Here is a 9,847-nt window from a genome sequence, read left to right as displayed (position 1 = left end):
ATTTTTTTTATTTTTTTTTTTTACATCTTGCCTCCTCCAATCTTGCTCCATTGAATTTTGTTGCAGCAACACAGTTACCAATTTCTTTCGCCACTTCGACTTTTAATTTAAAACCAGCTATGATTAAATCTTGCAAATACGATGCTATTGTTATTTCTGACCATGCACCTCTGATCTTGGAGCTAAAGTCACTATGCCCCACACACTCACCTCTCAGATGGCGTCTCAACCCGCTTCTGTTAGCAGACAAGAATTGTACAAAATTTTTATCCAAACAAATCAGTTTCTTCCTAGAGACAAATACATCCTCAGAGATCTCTGCAGGAATACTCTGGGAAACTCTTCAGGCCTTCTTAAGAGGTCAGATTATCTCATATCTTTCCCACAGAAATAAACTAGAAACCAAGAAAGTAGCAGAGCTAAAAAACAAAATTACTAGAATAGATGAGGAACATGCCAGGCTTCCAAGCGAGACTCAACATAGGAAAAGGCAGGCTCTGCATTCAGAACTAAACCTCTTGACAACTAAAGAAACTGAACAACTAATTTATTAATCCAGACATCATTATTATGAACATGGAGAGAAAGCTAATAAGCTTTTAGCTCAACAAATTCACAAGCAAGAAGCCTGTAATGCAATCTCAGTAATCACCAACATGAACGGCGACAAAATCATCGACCACAAAAATATAATGCACACATTCAGAGACTACTATAAAGCCTTATATTCTACTGAGTTTAAAGAAGACACACAATTTAATGTATTTCTGGATACATTACAGATACCACAAATAGACACTTTTAGCGCGGAGGAACTCGATAAACCTCTGGCGTTATCAGAATTACTAGATGCTATAAAGTCACTCAAGGTGGAAAGCAGCAGGCCCTGATGGCTACCCTGCAGAATTTTATAAGAAAATCTCACTCAGCTAGCTCCCCTCCTATTGGCAACATTTACAGAAGCCAGAGATAACCAATCTCTTCCTCAAACCTTTAGCCAAGCACTAATCACTGTTTTCCAAAACAAAATAAGGACTTATTACAATGTGCATCATACAGACCAATTTCACTTCTGAATAATGACGTTAAAATACTCTCAAAAATCATAGCTAGAAGGATGGAGAAAGTGCTCCCCTCAGTAATATCACAAGACCAAACTGGATTTATTAGGGGCGACACTTATCTTCAAATTCTTGACACCTGTTTAATGTAATATACTCACCAACTAAATCAAACACCCCAGAAATATTATTATCATTGGATGCAGAAAAAGCATTTGACATGATTGAATGGAAATACCTTTTTACTACATTGGAGAAGTTTGGGTTTGGCCCGAACATTTGTGCATGGATTAAATTACTGTATACTAACCCAGAAGCTTCAGTTTGCATCAACAACATTTGCTCAGACTACTTTAAACTAGAATGTGGTACCAGACAAGGATGCCCCTTGTCACCGCTGCTGTTTGCAATTGCCATTGAACCACTGGCAATACATTGTTGAAATACTGATCAGATAAAGGGGATTATCAGAGAAGGACTGGAACAGAAAATCTCATTATATGCAGATGATATGGTACTGTATATATCAGACCCAGAAAATTCTGTGCCTGCAGTCTTAACAGCACTCACAGAATTTCAAAAGATCTCTGGTCTCAGAATTAATCTGAATAAAAGTGTACTCTTTCCAGTGAATTCTCAAGCATATAATATTAGATTAGACACCCTACCTTTTATCATTGCAGAACAGTTTAAATACCTAGGGGTAAACATCACAAGTAAACATAAAGCTCTTTATCAACAAAATTTGGTCGTCTGCATGGAAAAAATTAAACAAGACTTGCATAGATGGTCAACCCTTCATCTCACTCTAGCTGGAAGAATTAACACTGTTAAGATGAATATTCTTCCTAAGCTCCTTTTTTATTTCAAAACATTCCAATATACATTAATAAATAATTTTTTAAGCAATTAGATTCAACAATAACCTCATTTATTTAGAACTCAAAACATCCACGTATCCAAAGAGCGACCTTACAAAGACAGAAGGCGGCATGGCTCTGCCTAACTTCCAGTTTTATTACTGGGCAACAAATATACAAGCAATAAAATCCTGGACACAAATAGAAGAACATACACAGGCTTGGTCCCAATAGAAGTAAAATCCTGCAGTACTTCTTTGTATTCCTGCTCTGTGCTCCAATAAACATAAGCTATCGGCAATACACTAATAACCCAATTGTGCTTCACTCACTTAGAATATGGAACCAATGTAGAAAGCATTTTAAGATGGAGAAGCTTTATCTGTGGCACCTCTGCAAGAGAACCACCTCTTTCAACCTTCACAAACATATGCAGTTTTTAATATCTGGAAAAAATTTTGGAATTAACTTGCTTAGAGATCTTTATATAGACAACGTCTTTGCATCCTATGAACAATTACATTCCAAATTTAACATTCCAGCTACACATTTCTTTCACTATCTTCAAATCAGGAACTTTGTTAAACAGAACCTTCCGGATTTTCATCATCTTGCACCCTCATCCATGCTGGAAAAAATATTGCTCAATCTCAAGGACTTAGACACCATCTCTGCAATATATAAAATCATTTTACAATCCCTCCCTTTCAAAGATCCAAGAGGACACTGGGAAAAAGATCTCTCAATTAATATATCAGAAAAGGAGTGGAAAGTAGCAATGCAGAGAATTCACTCGAGCTCCATATGCAAAGCATACAATTATACAACTCAAAATTATATATCGAGCACATCTGTCTCATCTAAAACTCTCCAAAATGTTTCCAGGGCATGATCCAACCTCGAGCGCTGCAATCAAGTCCCAGCCTCACTGGGTCACATGTTCTGGGCCTGCACCAAATTAACATTATTCTGGACAAAATTTTAATTACCTTTCAGACAGCCTTGGACTCACAATCCCTCCTAACCCATTAACATTTGTGTTTGGTGTTCTTCCAGGTGAGTTTAAAGTGGAGAAAGACAAATTGTGATTGCATTCACTACACTTTTGGCACACAGACTTATTCTGATAAACTGGAAGAACCCAAACTCTCCTCTTTTAAGTCAGTGGGAAACCAATGTTTTATACTATTTGAAATTGGAAAAAATCAAATACTCAGAGGATCAGTACAGACTTTTTTCAAAACATAGCAGGATCTAATCAATAATATTTTAAAATAAGCTCTTAAAGCACAGAAGAAGCAATTATTTCTGTGTTTCTTTGGCTTCTGCATTCATCTCTATTGGCTTATCAAACGTATCAATTTAGGTGTGTTTACAAGCCTTAAATTTTACTCCGTTTGCCTTGCTCTCTCTCTCTCAGGGTTGGGGGTCGACTTGTTCTTAATTTTTCTTTTTGTAAAAATTGATTGATTTGTATGGAACGATTGCAATAAAATTAATAAAATAAAAATAAAAAAATAAAACCAGCTTCATATTTTCTTCTGATCGAACGCTCCATCGTAGATAAGGGATGCTCTTACCATAAAGGTGTATGAGGGTGTGAGATACAAAAAACACAAACCAGTGCAAACGTCGCTTCATAACAGTTTGGGTATCGCCGTGTGGTCACGTAGGCACAATACATAAAAAGAAAAAAAAGGCCATGCGCTCCGTGGTTACTCTCAGGTGTTCATTAGCATATCAATCTCTTGGACCAACAGCGCGAGTCATTATAAAATACCAGAAATTATACAGTAAAATCAAGTCCCGACTTATCCGTGGGAGAACTTAGCTGCGAGTATATACGGTAATCATCACAGTCGAACACCAAATCAGTTACGCTTCAAGGATATCAATCTATCCATTTAGGAAGCAGAAGTGATTAGGAATCAACTTCACCTGCTTTGGTACAAATGAAAGTGACAACAGGTGACCTGCAAATGCAACAGCAAGACACCCCAGAAAGGAAATTGTGGCCACAGCAAGGTGGTTATAGTTTTGCCTTTTTATATTAGTTTTTATTTCTATATTTTTTCTGACTTTACTTGGAAATTCAGTTTAGTTTTCCTTCATCGTCTATTTTTAGTTTTATTTTTTATTTCACAAAGACAATTCTATTTTATTTTTATATCTTAGTTTCAGTTTTAGTAAATATGGTCTGGTTAAAGAGCTACTATAAGCTCTTGTAAAAACTTGATTACTATGTATGGATTGTAATAAAATTAATTTAAAAAAAAAAAAAAAGAGCTACTATGGAGTTTAGTTTTTTGTCACAGTCAGACAGAACTGTGGACATAATGGATTTGGATATGTTAGTCGATGCTTACTACACTACATGGTTTACTGTCTGGTTTTGTTTTTGTCTGATAAAATAGCAGAATTAAAATCAGATACTGAATATGAGCAATTTTATAATTTTAAAAATATTTTCCATGTCATTTGTGCTGAACAAATATGCACGGATTGTTGGCACTTTTTATCTTTTCCTTTTGTTGCCCAGAACGGGCCAATTTGTAATAAAATTAAGGTGAAGTTTAAGGTTTGAGTTTTTTTTTTTTTTTTACTTTAAATGGCTGTACCGCACAACATATCTCACTCCAAGACAATGTACTTATAATGAATGCCTTCAATATTGCATTCAAAAATCTATACTGGGCTTTATATTTTCTAGCAGCCATACTAATCTCTGACTCTATCTCAGGCACATACAATTTATACAATTTTGCCACCCATGGGCCTGGAAAGATCAGAAAACAGATTCTACTGTGTTCTGACAGGTGTGATTATGAAAATTATGGGGGCTTAGGAAGAACAGGACTCTTAGACTTGAATCAGTGTGCAGACCTCACCTAGCTGTGTTGAGGGAAACAAAAACAAATATTTAGGGTCAAGGGTAGGGGTAGAGAGATTTGAATAGACCATAATAAGAACAGTAAACCCTTAACTGAGTAAGAGTAGGTAATCGGTGTATGGATGGGCATAAAACGTCTTGAGATTATTAACAATACAGTATATACATTATCTAACCCTGTTTATCCAAAGCAGGATGGCAGGAAACATGGAGCCTACCCCAGCAGGTTTGGATGCAAGGCAGGACAAATCCTTGGTATGCAATATGTACGATAAGGCTGATGATGTTAAAAACAAAAAGAATGATATTTCAACCATATTTTTAGAAAGAGAGAAAAAATGAAAAAAGGGGGACAAATATTTTAAAACCTAATTCTGCTACTGGATTATTTTTACAATATCAGGTATTCTGAGTCATAAATATAAACTAGAAAAAGATAAGTTAATAAATTTAGAATAAATACAAAAACACATTAGTATGTTTGTTGGCAGACTCTCTTCACCTACCTACCTTTAGTCAGGAACTTTACAAAGTTTGTGTCGCTATGTTTTTAAAGCAAAAGTGATCTGTCAGCAACAATATGCTGATCTTGTGTGATGACCCAGTCACTCTCTCAATCAGTGCCGTTTTAGTTTCAGAATGGATTTTTCCTGGTCGAAGTGGTAGATGAATTGCTGCCAACAAAATGCAGGCAACCTGAGAAATAAACTGAAACGTTAGCCACTTGTGATTCTTCTCTCCATACGGTAAAAGATTTTGTTGATATACACAACAAGCACAAAGACAGTCAGCACAGTAAATCTCTATTTCATGTTTTACACTCCTGTAGTCGGCTCACTCTGTCACCACAAATGCAGTGTGAACACCAGCCCTCCGTCACCAGCCACCCATCATTGGATGAATACATGCGGGTGGCTCGTGGTGGATAACTTTCTGTTTTAGAGTTAAAAGTTACAAGAGTTAAAAACTAATGGCAAGAATATTCATTCAAAAATGAAAACTAAAACTTTTTAGTATGTTATTTTATTACAGTTAGTCTTTCCAGCTACTTTAATAGTTTCATTTAATTTTAGTTTTTCATTTCGGCTTTATTTTATTTCAGTTTACGAAAACAATGGTTTCAGTTTTGATTTTAGTTTTCGTTAACTATAATTACCTTGGGCCACAGACAATTGCTCTCTCCTCATCCTGACTGTTTCTTATCTAGTCTTGCATTTTGCTCATGCCCTTGTCAGTACTGGTAGGATGAGGCAGGACATGTAGCCGATTCAGAGTGGACACGTTGTCCAGCTCCTCATTCATACGTAACGTCACAGGAAGGCTTGCTGTGTCTGCAGGTTGATTCACAGTCGCTTGTGTTCCCTAACTGGACAGATTGATATCCCTGAAGCTTCACTGACTTGGTGTTGGACTGGGATGATTGAGTGCTCCCTTAATTTGTTTGAAGCAGTGCATATTTATTTATTAAATATAGTTAAAATATCCTAATCTTGTTAGACGTGGTATTCAGATGTCTGACAAATCTATCAACCCCTCAGAATTTGGGCTTTTCTGTACCACAGTTATTTTGTAGTCCTACTTGTTTTAACCATTAATTTCCCTACTTTTAAGACCTTGTCACTAATTTCTTCAAGGTTTCCATCCATCTCGATGTGCTTCCATTCTTTAATGTAACAAGTGTTCATGTGTATGAATTTTACTCTGTAAACTGGTACAATGCTTCCCCCTTGTGTCCAATTTTAAAAGTTGAAGTTCAACTTCAAAATTCATTCATTTCATGGTAAAGAAATAAGGGTTTATATTTAGTCATGTCTAGAAAACACAAAACTTGTCTTCATTTTCATTTACACAGAGAGGACCAAAACGCACAGAACTAAAGGCAGTCTTAAGTCTAAATGGCCGGTTTCCACCAAAACCTTTTTCTTTTCTGATTATGCCTGAAGGTTTAACAAGACTGCATTGTAGTTAATCTATATTGTCAGTAACTATTGTATCCCTCTACAATATTACCACAGTGAGTATTGCTAATGTGAGATACTTCAACAGGAGGTTAAAATGCATTTGCAATATCAGAATTGGAATCTTTAAAACTGGCAGGCAGTGTGGCATACAGTTTTAAAACTTTAGTCTTCATACTTGAGGTTGTATGTTAAAATCCCGCCTACTGGCACTGTCTGACCATGAGCAACCCACTTCACGTGCCTGTGCAACAACGGAGAAAAAAAAAAAGTAACCAATTGTATCTCAGATGTTACAAGTCTCCCTGGATAAAGGCATCAGCTAAAGCGTTACATGTACAACTGTTCTTTTTTTTAGAGATGGATATTTAACTTCCAAATGTGTGCATCATCTCCCTTGCCATCTTGTTTTCCTGTTCTTGTGGCAAAAGTCTTGTTGGCAGCACTGCACCTTGCCTACAGCTTCTTCAGAAATATACCCAGATGCTTCCGGGGCATATGAGACATTTAATAGCTCTGCCTTGTTCCAAGCTGACTACCCAGTGATATGTCCATGTCACCTACTGCAGACATTGGTCAGCGGGCATTTTCACCAGTTCACATGGCATTCACCCATCCGAAAAGGCAGTGAAGCTAATTTGAATTTTGTTCCTTCAATCAGAAGGCTGTATTTGTTCTGCTCAGTTTCAGCTTGAAGGCTGATTTGTGAGGTGCAGGTAATGTTGGAAGGCACTGGTTGGTAGTAATTAACACTTCTTCTGGCATTGCTGTCCACTTAGCAGTGGTTTGTTTCTTTCGGGGAAACTTTTAGAAGGATGTGGGCTGTTGTATTAGAATTGGACTGATGGTAGTGTTCAGAGCGGCAGAGATAAGGAACTCTAAAAAGGGTGAAAACAATCTAAGCAAGTGATGATTACTAGCCCAAAATGCTAGCCAAATAGTAACAAAAAGACCATTCTAAGTACATTTTTATTGTGGGTTGGGCACTAGGCTCTCTTGAGTCTTCCTGAAGTGTAGCCAAAACTAGGACACTTAATGTGTGCAGACATCTTGTACATCATGGCCACCATGGTGTCCTTGGTCACATGCAGCATCATAGCGACCTGACACAAGCAATGCTAGTAACCATTAAAGTAAAATGCACAAATTGGGAATGACACAATATAACCAAATTAATGTTAAAAGGTAATAATAACATAATTACTGATTAAATCATTTTGTTTCATTTATTAATTTTTAACAATTTTTTTTTAAAGTGATGGAAGACCAAGTGTAGTGGCTAAGAACTGCATGGTCATATCAGGAAAGATAACCATTTTGGTTTATTCCAAGATCAATACTAGTTCTCTTAATTGAGATGGTTTGTCAAAAGTCATAATTTAAGACCTGATCATCTGAGTGCATTAAACAAAAGCCTGCAGAAGACGGTGTGCCCCTTCTTCATTTTAAATTCTATGTTAAGACAATACCCAAAGCTTCTTGCCACACTGTGTTCAAATATTATAAGTAAGCATATAAAACCAAATGGCCATCCATCCACTTTTTTTTAACCTGCTTACCTAATGGTAGAGGGGCCTTCCATGAAAACCCTAAATACAAAGAGGACTGTTTGAGTAATGTTAGGTAGATTGCCTAGAGGGGACTGGGCGGTCTCTTGGTCTGGAACCCCTACAGATTTTATTTTTTTCTCCAGCCTTTGGAGTTTTTTTTTTGTTTTTTTCTGTCCACCCTGGCCATCGGACCTTACTCTTATTCTATGCTAATTAATGTTGACTTATGTTTATTTTTTATTGTGTCTTCTATTTTTCTATTCATTTTGTAAAGCACTTTGAGCTACATTTTTTTTGTATGAATATGTGCTATATAAATAAATGTTGATTGATTGATTGATTGAGGGGCGGCACGGTGGCACAGTGGTAGTGCTGCTGCCTCGCAGTTAGGAGACCCGGGTTTGTTTCCCAGGTCCTCCCTGCATGGAGTTTGCATGCTCTCCCCGTGTCTGCATGGGTTTCCTCCCACAGTCCAAAAACATGCAGGTAAGGTGCAATGGCGATTCTAAATTGTCCCTAGTGTGTGTGTGTGTGTGTGTGTGTGTGTGTGTGTGTGTGTGTGTGTGTGTGTGTGTGTGTGCCCTGCGGTGGTTTTGTTCCTGCCTTGCGCCCTGTGTTGGCTGGGATTGGCTCCAGCAGACCCTGTGTTAGGATATAATGGGTTGGACAATGACTGACTGACCTAATGGTAGATGTGGTATGAAGTCTATGCCAACTGCATTGGTCACACAGCAAAAACCAGTCTTGGCCTGGGCACCATCATCCATCCCCAGGCATATTTATGCACGCATCGATAGAGCTGATCCTGCAAAATTCTTTCATTTAAATAGTGAATCACATACTTGAGTCCACCTAGTGGAAATGAAGAGAAGTGCATTTAACAACAAAGCCGGAAGATACCACTTTTGAGCCCCATAAATGCTGTCTTATATTTACAGCTTTTTTTTTTTAATTTTTTGCATAATTTTGACGTGTCATGGACAGTTACAGTATACACCTGTGATTGTCAATCCTGTAGTGAATTATTCCCAGGGAATCCTGGAAGTGAGAGCAGGAATGCTACTCAGTTGAGCCCTTGAGCAAGGCTCGTAACCTGCAATTGCTCCAGAGGTGCTATACAAATAGCTGACCCCAAAACTCTCTGGAAAGTAAGGTGGGTATGTGGAAAATGACAAATTCCTAATACAAGAAATTGTATTTCTCGAATAAAGGATTAAAAAAAAATAACTGGCAATCAAATTGTACAGGTATTGACCACATGGTATTTTTGTATTGTGTAATAGGAAACTTAAATTCACACTTGTGTAATCCGTCATCCTTTGACAACTGACGTCCTCACAGGATCACGATCCAGCCACTACACTTGATAAGTGTGAGGTGCTCTGACTCAGTCATGTAGTGAATATTTCAGAACAGCCAAGAAATAAAACTGGACTGAATTCAGTCAAAGACAACCAGCAAGTGTACAACACAACCTTTATACTCATGACCTGGATATGCTGCGCTCCGCTCACTTCTAGATTGATGC

The sequence above is a fragment of the Polypterus senegalus genome, chromosome 15, assembly GCF_016835505.1.
Source record: "Polypterus senegalus isolate Bchr_013 chromosome 15, ASM1683550v1, whole genome shotgun sequence".
NCBI classification, from domain to species: Eukaryota; Metazoa; Chordata; class Cladistia; order Polypteriformes; family Polypteridae; genus Polypterus; species Polypterus senegalus.
The sequence above is the reverse complement of the archived record's forward strand: the minus strand, read 5'-3'. Positions refer to the sequence as shown.